Genomic DNA, 14117 nt, shown 5'->3' with positions numbered 1-14117 from the left:
CTATAAGAGGGCAATGCAGGAGCTTATCCACCAAAGGGTAGAGTCCTGCTGCCCCTTGCTTGCTATGGCCTTATCCCCACAAGTGAGGGCTTTATCTGCCTGCAGGATGGATTTCTTTATTGCCACATATGACTGTAAAAAGCTCTAACAGATCTCATTTGCCTAAGGAATCAAGAAGGAACAAAGGACCTAGATTTCCACCGGGGTGATTTGTTCCATACAAACAAGACCATTCATGTCATTTTTACTTTTGACATAAAATACTCCATGAGCCCCCTACAAAGTGTCCAACTTCCTTAGCGTGACCAGAGACCCTCTATATCTCCCTCCAGGCCATCCCCCCGGGCCCCTTCCCTCCACTCCACAGGCCACAACCAGTCAGTATTATGTGCATCTGTACAAACCCGTGATCTCTGATGCATTCGTATATTTGCATGTTTCCCTAGGGCTCTTCCCTTTGGATAACATCTCGACCTGAACAGCACATACAAATACTTCAAAGTTTACATCCCCCTCCTCTTTGGAGAAGTTTTCCTGGACTATATGTCCCATAGCAAATGCAGACTCGAATCCATGCTGATGTTCTCCCCTGCTATCTGCTAGATGTGTAACTTTCGGCAAATTATTTAACCTGTGTCTGCCTTTGGGTTCATATCTGTAAAATGAGGGTAATAAGAATAGATGCTTCATAACATTTTTTCAAGGACTAAATTAAAACATCCAGAGAGAGGGCTTAACAGTTCAGTATATACAGTAGTGTATTATTATTACATTTATTACTACCACCAGTGCAGCCCAGGATCACAGGTTATCACTCTCTGTGCAATAGTGTATTTATTTAACTCTTACTTTGATCAGCCTTGAGTGCAAGCATTCTAACTTTACATCATAAATCCTCAGTCATTGGCATAATGACTGTCATATAATTGGATGAAGAAATAAATAATTTCCATTCTGTCTCTCGTGGATTTCAGAAATCCATACTCTTTTTTTTGGGAGAATAGGCATTTCCACTCTCCTGAGGAGTAAATAGCAAATAGTGGGCCTTAAAAGTTCACGCAATCTGTCATGATATCCCCATGCTCTTATCACCCACAACTGGTGCTGTGCTTTAAGATTATCTGGAGACCCCTTTGACTCTATTCTGTAGGCTCCGCATGCTCACCTTATTCCTTGCCCTCACTCCTTTCCTGGGCACCTGCGAATAGTTCCATTCAGTCCTTTCCTTTGCTTGCCTGTAGAGCTTGTGCCCTCCAGGAACAGAGAAAGTTCCTGCTGAAATACTTTCTGTTAGGGCCTTTGAAAGCTGATCCAATTTAGCTTGGCACCATTTAACAGATGCCTCTTTGTTCTACAGCAAGAGATCCTCCTTCTTATCCTTATGATTTCCTGCAAGGGAAATATATAGGGATATCACCAGAAGAAAGGAACAGAAGAGGTCAAATTCCAAAGAAATCTACTAGGTGGGTGGACTAACGGCAGTCCTCTTAAGAAAAGCATCCTAGTGAAGCAGCAAGAAGCATACAACTAGAACCAAGAGATTTACTGCCAACTCTGAAAACTCTCTGTAAGACCTTGCTAAAGCTTTCAAACCTCTCTGGGTCTTGGGTTCCTCATCTATGAAATGTTGAAGTTGTGTGATCTATTCTCTATAGTTCTTAGAAGCTGTAGCATCCTGTGATTCTATCTTCAATAATATAATGGCACAAATAAACATAAAGAACAACTTGCTAAGGAAATTAAGTGTCTGGGAATAAGAGTGAGTACATCTAGAGAGGTTGTAGCTCAGGAGTGACTTTAGGGAGTTCAGAAACCATGCCACTGTTCACTAAAGGAGAAATCAGTGCTGGTTTTGCTTGAGAGATCAGAAAGATCCCAAATAAATTTCTCAAGCTCTGAGGGAGAAGATGGAAATAGAGTTCTCTAAAATTCTATCATGAGGATCCACACTACTTTACCCTAAGTAGGAGATGAGCTATAGATTGTGTATGTAGAACTTCAGGCATCATTTTAGAAACGCAAGGATCAGGAAGGATGAATGCTAAGAAAAAGTACCACAAGCTTCTTCTGGAACTCCTGTTGGTCATCCCCAGAAGAGTGCTCCACGAGGACTCCAACAACTACCCCTCACAGTCTTCATGCACATCCAGCAGCTCCTTGAGCATGTCTGTGGGGAGCCTCAGTCGCTAGGCCATCTGCTCGCTGTAGTGGTCAGCTGCCTTCTGCATGGCCACTTAGTTCTCACACAAAGCCAGAGTTGTCACTGCATTCTCCAAGCAAGGCACTGCTCCATGATTGATGGCATCCACATAGGTCACCACTAGAGTCCTCAGCATAAATAAAGCAGAAAACAGGGATAAATATCAATTTCTTACTCAACAAGAACCAAGATTCTGAGATTACAGTTCTTTTATTATTGTTTTAATATTTATTTATTTATTTATTTATTTATTTATTTATTTATGAGAGATTGAGAGAGAGAGAGCATGTGTGAGCTGGGCCGGGGGTGTGGGCAGAGGGAGAAGGAGAGAGAAACTTTAGCAGACTCTGCACTGAGTGGGGAGCCCCATGTGGAGTTTGATCCCAGGTCTCTGAGATCATGACCTGAGCTGAAACCAAGATCAGCCTCTTAAAATACTGAGCTACCCAGGTGCCCTATAGTTTTTTTAATTTTTAAATTTTTTAAAAAATTTCATTTATTAGATGTGTAGCTTTACACATCTAAACTTTTGCACTTCGGAAATAAATTTATAAGTATTCATGACAACTAAAGTAACATACAAATGAAATACTTTAGCTATGGCCACAAACAGTGTTCTGAAAAGGTGTGTTGTCAGTACTGATCCATTGCAAGGATATTTAAAGAAAATAATCGAACTACTGATCAGGGGTCACATGGCAATAACAGAATGCCACAGATTGTACCTAATAGACAACAATGGATTATTAAAATTCTCAAGATGTTGTACACAAAGTTAGTTATAACCCCCCCAGCTTTGCTTTCTTTAATTTTTTTAATCTGAGATTATAGTTCTAAAGTCACACACACCTACTTACTTCTATTATCATCACCTTTATTTTCACTTTCACTTCATTTACTCGTTATTGTATTTTTCTCCAGGTCATAACATCGGGTGAAAAAAAGATGAATACCTACCTTCATCTAACATAATCAGGGAAATCTGGGAAAAATTATTTCACATTAACACAAATTAAGATTAAAAGAGGGGAATCCCTGGGTGGCTCAGCGGTTTAGCACCTGCCTTCGGCCCAGAGTGTGATCCTGGAGTCCCGGGATTGAGTCCCACATTGGGCTCCCTGCATGGAGCCTGCTTCTCCCTCTGCCTGTGTCTGCCTCGCTCTCATTAATAAATAAATAAAATCTTAAAAAAAAAGAGTAAAAGAGACCACCAAAATAGACACCCAGGGTAATTCACATAATATTATTTCTAATTCTTGAGATTTCAGTGGATTTTCAGGGACTCAAAAGCTAGTATTTATTTTGGACAGGTTTGAACTCCAAAGTAGTCCCTTTGAGAAAAACACATTATATAGGACTTCCTCTGGGAAGACGATCCACCCAGTCTAGTTAGTGTTGGGTTCTTCTTATATATGGGAACTGCAGATATCAGTGACAATGTTTGGGGTTTTGGAAAGGGATTTGTTAATCCTATGATCAGAGATAATTACTAAAACACATAATCATTTCTATCTGGGGTATGAATATATATAAGTATACACATATATATAAATTGATACAAAGCTGCTGAAGAGTGCATATTATAGTTAGCACATATCAGGTCACAGAGAAATATGATTTTGGACAAGGACACTCACTATTCTCAGTGACCTTGACTTCTTTCCTGAGGGTCCTAGCCCTTGCATGGGTAAAGATAGAAGAACAGAAATTATTTGATTGTTTCTGGAATTCAGGATCCAGTTGATTTTCCAGAATATCCTCAGTATGGGCTAGAATTTCCTTTTTGTGTTTTGGCTGGCTAAAAACAATTCTGTTTTGGGGAGGCGGTAAATATAACATTTTATATACTCCCTGGGTTTGTTGGAATTTTTAGCTTTGGGATTCTAACCTGAGGAAGAGAGAAAACAGAGTTACAGTAAGCACACTCTTGGGACAAGGCAGCTAAAGGTTTTTATGAGTGGGGATTTCTGATCTTTCAAGTATTCTAAACTCAGAACTTCTTTTTACATATTTATACAAATGGCAAATTAAACTCATATGAATGATGTATCACTGGAGAGGAATTTTTTAAATTTTCTTTTTTAATTCAAGTATAAATAACATACAGTGCTATATTAGTTTCAAGTGTAGAATATAATGATTCAACAGTTCTATACATTACTAGTGCTCATCATGATTAGTGTACTCCCAATATCCTTCACCTATTTTACCCGCTTTCCCACCTCCCTTCTTGCAACCACATTTTTCCTCTATATTTAAGAGTCTGGGCTTTTTGTTTGTTTGTTTGTCTTTAAGACATTTAAAAAAATATTCATTTGTTCCTTAAATGCCACATTTTCTTTATCTATCAATGGATGCTCGAGTTGCTTCTATATCTTGGCTATGGTAAATAGCTTCAGTAAACGTAGGGGTGTATACATCTTTTCAAATTAGTGTTTTCATTTTCTTTGAGTAAATACCTGGCAGTGGAATAACTAGATCATCTGGTAATTTTTGAGGAACCTCCATACCTTTTCCACAGTGGCTGCACTACCTTGCATTCCCACCAGTAGTGCACAGGGGTTTCTTTTTCTCCACACCCTCACCAACACCTGTTTCTTGTGTTTTTTTATTTTAGCCATTCTGACAGGTGTGAGGGAATATCTCATTATAGTTTTGATTTGATTTTTTACTGTTCAACATTCATGACTCCCTAAAGAAGTTAAGCTAGCTGATGGCATTATAATTAGGTCAAGACCTTAAAATTGAGGAATAAACAAGATAATTTATTCAATAATTATTTACTAAGTACTTATTATGTTCTGGCACTGGGGATATGTTCAAGGGTCAGAAGATACAGCAGTGACTAAAGCAAAGGGAAATAACCTGTTCTTTGGAATTATATAACTGATAAGTGTTAAGACTACTAATGTATAGGGGATCCCTGGGTGGCTCAGCGGTTTGGCGCCTGCCTTTGGCCCAGGGCGCGATCCTGGAGTCCCGGGATCGAATCCCACATCGGGCTCCCGGTGCATGGAGCCTGCTTCTCCCTCTGCCTATGTCTCTGCCTCTCTCTCTCTCTCTCTCTCTCTCTCTCTCTCTCTCTATGTCTATCATAAATAAATAAATAAATCTTTAAAAAAAAAAAAAAAGACTACTAATGTATAATGAGCTAATGCCAGGCAGGTGAAATCTGGTCTTAATGGAAGGAGTATGGGGAGAAAGGAATGGGTAAAACAAAATAAAACATAACAAAACATACATAAAAGGTTGTGACTGCATCTCACTCCTTACTTGTTTTGAGGATGCTGTGAATCATAACTAATTCAAGGGATCTCAGCAGAAGTTAAAATATTTTCTAAGAGGAACATTCCCCCTTATGTTTTCTATGCTTGAGGGGAAGAGAATTTCTGAGATACCTGCATAGAACCAGGGTAGAAGTGTGGAAAGATGGAAGGATGGTTGATACTACTTCTATATTGTCATTTTTTCCCACGGAACTCAGTAAGGTGACCTCTGTTTTTCTTATGATTTGTACATGCCCAGCATCAGATGCTCTTTACATTAAACCATAGTTATTAACTTTATAGGACCTGGACATGCTATTCTATAAGGTATTCTGCAACACTAAGGTACTTTGCTCTAACTAGAATTTTCATGAAAGTTAGCTAAAGCCAGTGAGCTCATAGATAAACATTCTGATTTGCCTTTTTTTTTTTCAATTCAGGTAAAGAAGCAATTATTGTGTGCCTACTATGTTACACATACTGTCCTTGTTGCTGGAAATTGGCAACAAAGAATCAGGTAGGATTTCTTCCTCTACAGATTTTAATTTTAATAGAAGAAAAAAATAAGTAAAGATATAAATAAATATGTTCATATTGTGTTAAGTTTATGTGGAGGGGCAACCTGAGACAGAATGGTCAGGGAAGACCTCTTTGAAAACTGACATTTGTGTAAGGCCTTGAAAGAAAGGAGCAACTGGGTGAAGGAGCAGCAAGCACTGCAGGCAGAGTGAACCATGAATGCAAAGACCTGGAGATAGGAAAGGGATTGCAATTTGCAAGGATAAAAAGGAGGCTGATGTGGCTGTGGTATGACCGTGGTGGAGAAAATACAAAAGATTAATTTAGAGAAATAAGAAAGAGTGGTCACAGTGTGCGTTTGAGGAGTATGGATCTTATGTAAGTATAATGCAGGTTTAAGGAGGGTATTAAAAGCAACTAGATTAATGGTCACTATGGTTGTTTTGAAGGGAATTTACTAGAGAGGGTCAGAGTGGAAATGAGAAGGACATCAGGACAAATAAAAGTATTTCAGGCAAAAGAGGAGGGGACCCAGTCCAGGATGGTAGAATAAAAACAGAGAGAAATTGACAGCTTTGAGATATATTAAGCAAGGGTAACAAGAGGACTGATGTATGAACTGGATGTAGGAGTTAAACTAAGTGAGGAATGCAAGTTTTGAGTCTTGCAACCTTCAGGTTGGTGATACATACTGAGAAGAAGATGAACGAGAAAGCAAGAAGTATGCTTTTGTTTTGCTTTATTTTACTTGATTTCATTTGAGTTTAGGAGTGATCAAGACTTATACTGTGAACATGATAACTTAATTTTTTTAACATGATAACTTTAAGTGGACAACTTGCAAAAAACCAAAAAAAAATTCAGATGGTTATTTGATCTATGCATCTGAATTTCAGAAGAGATATCGAGGCAAGAAATATCAATTCGAGAGGTATCAGAATAAAAGCAACATTGAACATCCAAAGACTGGATGAGATCATTTTGAGAGGGTATACATGGAAGAGAGAAAAGAACCCAGGGCCACATCCTAGAGAGACATACAATTCAGTGGATTGGATGAAAAGTCAGAGTCTGGTAGAAAGACTGAGTGAGCTAACCACAGAGACAGAAGAAAGTCAGAGTAGTGTGGTGAGGCAAGGAAGGAAAGAATTTCAAGGAGCAGGAAGAAGCAGGGGAGTAAGATGGGTGCAAAGAAACACTGAATCAGGGAAAATGGACGTCATTGGTAAGTATAACAAGAGCATTCAGTAAAGTGTTGGGTTAAAACTAGAGAGGAATTCATTGAAGACAGAGGTAGAAAAAGGAAATTGAGGCTATATATTTTTGCATGAAGAGGAGTAAAAACAAAATATGGGGTGATAGTCATAATGAGATGTGGAGTCCAGGGAGAATATTTAAGATGATAGTTATTGAAGCATGTTGGTTAGTTAATAAGAATACTCCAATACAGCAAACAAAACATGATGTGAAAGACATAACTGCAAAAACTCCACGTGTGGCAGGCTAGAAAAGATGGCTTTAAGAACACTAATATGAGGGGCAGCTCTGGTGGCTCAGCGGTTTAGCGTCACCTTTGGTCCAGGGCCTGATCCTGGAGACCCAGGATCGAGTCCCACATTGGTCTCCCTGCATGGAGCCTGCTTCTTCCTCTGCCTGTGTCTCTGCCTCTCTCTCTCTCTGTGTCTCGCATGAATAAATAAATAAAATCTTAAAAAAAAAAAAGGACACTAATATGAGGGATTTTCCCTCTATATGAAACAGGAACAACAGGAGTAGGAATTGGGAACAGAAAACAATTGGGTTGCAATTTGCTGATAAGAATTAGAACGTGTGTTTCGTAAGAAATTTGAACTCTCCTTTCATGTAGCCCTGGAGAAGTGGTTAGAAACAGATTTCACTTGAAATTGAGCAAATAGCCTCTGTCATAAGACTTTACTCCCCAAGCTTTTTTCTTGCAAAGCAGTACATCAAGTAGGACTTGCCTGTATGAGGCAACCCAGTGCTAGCCACAACCACCACAGGTTGAGAAATCCTGAAAGAATCTTTAACACTTTCCAGTTCACCAACAGCTGTTCATTCTTGTTCTCCACCAACATGTGGGAACAAGCATGATGGCTTATATATGCCTGGAAACCTGAAAACCCCAAAGCTCTCTGTAGAAATAGGATCACAAACTGATTTTCTGCCTCAGGGTTAATCAAAATATGTGTACATCAGCAGGGGGCTGGTGGGACCTTTGTATTTTTATGTGATATAAAATGGAGGATAGCATTAGCAGACCACAGAGAGCTCCCCCCACAATAATCCCTGATGATGATAGTGAAGGAATAGCAGGTATTAGCAGCCTTCAAATTTTTATTTCCATAATAAAAATAAAATTCAAGCAATGCTTATCATGTATTGAGAATCTACATTGCGCTGAGCTCTGTGACACATGCATTGACATACCTGACCTCACCTGTGTTTATAAGACCCTTGCAAGTTTGGGCTTATTATACCCATTTTGCACATGTAGTAAGTGAAGTTCAGAAAGACTGAGAGATTTGCTGAAATTTATGTATGAATAAGTGGTAGATCCAGGATTTGAAACCAGCAAAGTCTGTTTCATTACGCTATGCTTTGCAGCCACTTACCTCGCAAAATAATCCTTCTCAGCAACATGGATTACTCCATGTGCTCTTTAATCAATAATATACAGGGGCTTCCTATTGACTCTCCTATACCAATAACACGTCCTCTAATGGATTTAGTATGACAAGATGGGTTCTCTTATTTCTCATTCCATAAACCAGCAATTCCTAGACCAGTCTCTTTCTTTGCATGACCAGTGTCTCCTCAAGAGCTCCACATCACCTAGTATTTTTTGAATGCTGTGCTTTCACATCTTCATTCTTTGATATCCAGTCCTATCAATACTATGTTTTTATGTATTGAAATATATTGAATGATTATTATGTACCTGAAACTGCCTGTTTCCTGGGATAAACGCATTTATGACCTATGGCCCTGCCCTCAAAGTAATACTAGAGTAACCATATCAGTTAGAATTAGATTTAGCTGTGAGAAACAGAAAAAAGGCTCATAAACAAATATGTTACTCAATGTATTAAATATGCTACTCCACTACATAAATTCCAGGATCAATAGTCCTTAACTGGCAGAGTAGATGTGTTTCACAAAAGATTGGGGCCTAGGACTCTTAGCCACTTATGCAATGTGCCATCAAATCTGTAGTAAGAGCAGATTGGAGAAGGGAAAGAAGGATAGGCACCTCCTTTAAGGACTCATCACTTCTACTCAAAAATGATAGATCTTAAGTTATTGCATTATCATATCCTGCCACAGGCGAGGCTCTAATTGCTATGAGCCTTCTGAAAACACATGTACACAGCAGACAGACAGCGATTCTTTCTCTATGGTTATTCTATTCTCTATTTCATTTGTCTCTAATTCTTATTACTTAAGTCCCTCTGCTAGCTTTGAATTTAGTTTGTTTTCTAGAACAAGAACAGCTAGAAAAATACAACCTCTACCTGGGTTGCCATGAGTTCATATTATAAAATAGAATCATGAAGCATGTTGATTAGTTAATAAGAATATTCCAATAGAGCAAACAAAATATGATGTGGGAGACATAACTGCAAGAGCTCCATGTGTGTCAGGCTAGAAAAGATGGCTTTAAGAACACAAATATGAGGGGTTTTCCGTCTATAGGAAACAGGAACAATAGGAATAGGAATTGGGAACAGAAAACAATTGGGTTGCAATTTTACTGGGAAGAATTAGAATTTCAAGCTGAAAATTCCATCATAGCTCTAAAAGTATGTGGCAGTATCAGAGACAGCTTTTTTTACAGGACCTAAAATAGAGCAATTTCTAGAATTGAACCCACACTGGGCTAAATATAGTGACCATGTACTTATGGCACAGAGATTGATGCAGGATGAGGGTTGGGTACTGCCCCAAGCCCCAAGGAAGGGTCCTTCTTCACCAGCTGTATCAAAAAAGCTCCTTGTCTCTGTGTCTGTGTGTCTGTCTCTCCCATTTTTGCTTTTATTTTGTTCTATGATACTCTAATATAAAACTGTGACTTCAGAGATGAAGAATATAAGGCTAGTTAGTTCTTTTAAACTTTCAATCAATATTTTATTGTTATTTTTATATTTTAATGTTTACCATTGACTTACTTTTAGTATTATTATTTTAAATTTATTATTGTTGAAAAATACATTTGGAATATTTTTCAAATGTATTTTTCAACAACATACAGGGAAGTTGTTACAAGAAAAAAATATATCAAAAACATATTCTGTAAGTCTGTCACAAAAATATAATAGTGATAAAGGAAGAATTATTAACATGATTTCTTAAACTGAAGGAGGTTAATGAGACTTGGTTTAACTGAAATGAAGTTTTTTCATATTTATTAACTCCAGAAAAAATGATCTAGCATCTTGTTTTAGAAAGTGTGTTTATTTGGCACTAAGTATACTCTACTTTGGGGTTTAGTGGAAATTCTCAGACAGGAGGAGTCTCATTTTAATATCCTGTACACAAAGCTTGGTGGAAGACCAAAAAGCTGCAGCTGTGCCAGCTCTTTCAGAGAAGCACAAACTTGAAGCAGTTTCAGTTTTAGAATTCTGTTGAGAGCAGTTTTCAACTGAGAGAAATGTAGGTACAAAGGAATAATGGCCTTTAAGGGATAAGATTTATAGGCTTGGGGAATTTTAGAATTGGAGAAACCTGCTGTGACAAAACAATAAAAACAAAACAAAACTAACAGCACCTTGGATATTGCTAGATATAGAAATAGAATAAAGGGCTAGGTTTTCAGAATTATACAAAATGTAAGGCATGGAAATTGCTTGGTGGATTGGCTATGTAAATATAGCTGGAGTTAGATTACATCACTAGAGAGATGTACCCCAATTTGTTCTTCCTGTATGGAGAACTTAGAGCTGAAAAGGAAAACTGAAATATCAGAGACTTTTTATTTGTAGGATGAGTATTTAAGGGAAGACAGAGCCTCTGGTAGGACCTCCTAAATACTAGAATGCTAGGATTACATATGAATATATAAAAATCCAGTTTCCCTCATGCCACCTTCTGAGAGGAGAGGCTCTGACTGGTTCATTGTAACCCTTCTCTAGTCTTTTCAAATCCATCGTGCCTTTAAGGGTGCATCCACCCTTAAATCAGGTAAGACTTAGCCTTGTGCCACATCACTGATAATGGCTACAACCACTCCCTAAAGTCCAGCTCCAGGCACCCAGTCACTCTTTCTTCCAGGGGCACCTTTCATAGACACTGCCCTGACTTCAGTGGCTCAGTGACTTATAAATAGGCCTGATGTGAAAAAGCATCTCATTCTTGTCCCAGAGATCCAACCTGGAAAACACCCTCACAACAGTCAGCTGATATGGCCCCTCCATGGACCGCCAAATGTGTCTTGGCGTGAAGACACATATAAGTGCACTATTGTTGGGCTACACTTCAAGAAGTACCCCCTTTATACATTTGCGACACTTGGCAAGGCTGGTCCACTCAAGTAATATGTAAGTGATTTAAAAGATATTTCAGATTTCTGACTTTAGGTTTCAGGTCTCAATGGTTAAACAGGCTCACTCTAAAGCCTCTTTAGGTCCCATTTATAAAGACAAAAAAGTTATTCCTGGTTCAGTGTTTTCCTTTTTACCATTTCTTTGGTGTTAGAGAGTTCATATAAAGTGTGGAGACTTTAAAATTTGGAGGGGAGGAGCTTCTGGGTGGCTCAGTCAGTCAAGTGGCTGATTCTGGATTTTGACTCAGGTCATGGCCTCAGGATTCTCAGATCAAGCCCCATGCTGGGCTCTGCACTCAGCTGTCAGTCTGCTTGAGGCTTTGCTCTCCCACTGCCCCTCCCCCTCACTATTTCTCTCTCTAAAAATAAATAAATAAATCTTTTTTAAAAATTTGAAAGGGAGTGTGTGTGGGAGGGAGGATTATCTTTTAAAGATACCCAAAAGACTTTCCATATAACAATATCAAAATATTTAATATACATGTAATCAGAATAGCAAAAAGTATAGGAGGATAAGAAAGTGATACATAATTTTTCCAAAATTAATAAAAGACAAAAAGCCACACATCCAGAGGTTTAGAGAACCAACCCAGTGCAGAATAAATAACAAGAAAAAAAAACACCCCTATACACACTATAGTCAAATCCATGAAATCCACTTATTCAAAGAAAATATTAAAGACATCTAGTGAAAAAAGAAGTACTACCACAGAAGGCCAAAAATAGGAATGTCAAAAGACTTCTTCCTAGAATCTATGCAAGTAGGAAGAAAGTGGAATGACCTGTCTAAAGTATGAATGAAAAAGAATGTGCAACCAGAATTCTCCACCCAGTAAAGATGTTTCCAGAAAGAAGGCAAAATAAAGACATTTTCAAAGTAAAGGTGACTTCATAGTATGGGATGGTCTATCCAATTCAGTGTGCACATTAAATGAGGAAAACAGTATAAAAATTAAAAATAATCAAAGAAAAATGTTATTATTTGTAATTATTATAGTGGTGATGTGTGTGTTCTGTAAGAATTTTTCTGTCATCCAGAGTCATAGTGTTACTTACTTGTGTTATTTTCTAAAATATTTATTATTTTACCTTTTACTTTTAGAACTGTAACTCACTGAGAATTGATATTTCCAGGTGGTATGAAATATGGGTCTGAAATATATATTTAGAGGTAGGTACAATTTCCCAATACAATTTAATCACAGGAATGGGGGAAATAACTATCTATATAAACATATATCTATATATAAACATATATAAATAAAGCCGTGACCTTAGATATCTGAGAAAGATAATGCTTACAGAACAAACACACACCCCACCACCACCTCCGTAAAGTAAAATATTAAGTTAGACTATATCAAAACTAGGTATGTCCTTCATGGAAAACATTCTTAAAATTATTAAAAGGTAGTCACAGAATAGATGACATTTTCAATCACCTAATCAATAAAAAACTCATATCTAAAACACATATAAAAAATTCTTACAAATCAAGATGAAAAAGACAAACTGCTCAAGAGAGACATCTACAGGGGTATCACAGGAAAACAAAATAGTGAGTAAACATGAAAAGAACTCTTATTTATAGTGAAGAAAATGCAAATTAATGTCTCAGTGAGATAGCTGAGAATCTTGTAGAGATTCTTTAATGATTCCTAATTCAGTGACCACTGCTGAATTTTGTTTTTCTCCAGACATGGGATCCAGGCTCCAATAAATCCAAAAAAAAAAGTCTCTAAAGAGCCTACTACACCACAAGTCATCCCTTGACACAGGGTCATCCTGCATGTGGAACCTAGTGGGGGATGGGACACCCTATGTCATCTCAATTCAAAGATTAGCACTGGCAGATGGCATAGCTCTTTCTTTACCATGGCCTTATTTGCTAGTGGTCACTCATGGGCTATTACCTGTCTCCAAAGATTGACTTCTATAATAGCATTCTAGTGCTGCTTAATATTTATTGAATCCCTTACTGTGTCCAGCCCTGGTCTAGATGTCTTAATCACATGATCTTCTTGACTCTTGCAAGAACCCTAAAGGTTAAAGATACTTATTCTTCCTTTGTAGATAAATAGAGTAGACTAAGGCTGACAGATTTGCCAAAAATTGTATATTAAGATGCAGAATCCAGGAGTAAACACAGATCTCTTTATCTCTCACTACACTTGGTGATCAAAAACCTATTCGAAATTAACTTTCTTACTTAAATGTTTTTATCCTATAAGCCCCTTATAAATGAAGTATGGTGTACTATATATTGATTATCACATAGCAGGTTTATAGTATGCTAGTATAAACCAAGCAGATGCTGTTATTTCTGCAGTGTCTGTCATTCATCCCACAAGCACTAAATTGTTTCTAGGCAGATCTTCATTTTTAAACAACTCATCAAGGAATTCAGTTCATCTCACATTTTATGACATCCAGCCCTACGTATTATCTTTATTCTACCGCTCATCAGATATTTGATGAGCACCTATTATACTTAGATATTGTTCTCAACTCTGAGGTTCAAATGTGAGCAAGATAGTCCTTGCCTTCAAAGATTTTTAGAAATTATAACAGC

General features: G+C 37.7%; 1 pseudogene; it reads right to left on the bottom strand.

Moving 5' to 3' along the window:
- LOC112679175 (guanylate-binding protein 7-like) lies at nucleotides 1–8081 on the bottom strand (annotated as a pseudogene).
- Nucleotides 8082–14117: the final 6036 nt, after the last annotated feature.

The sequence above is a fragment of the Canis lupus genome, chromosome 6, assembly GCF_003254725.2.
Source record: "Canis lupus dingo isolate Sandy chromosome 6, ASM325472v2, whole genome shotgun sequence".
NCBI lineage: Eukaryota > Metazoa > Chordata > Mammalia > Carnivora > Canidae > Canis > Canis lupus.
This window is presented reverse-complemented; position numbering and strand designations above follow the sequence as displayed.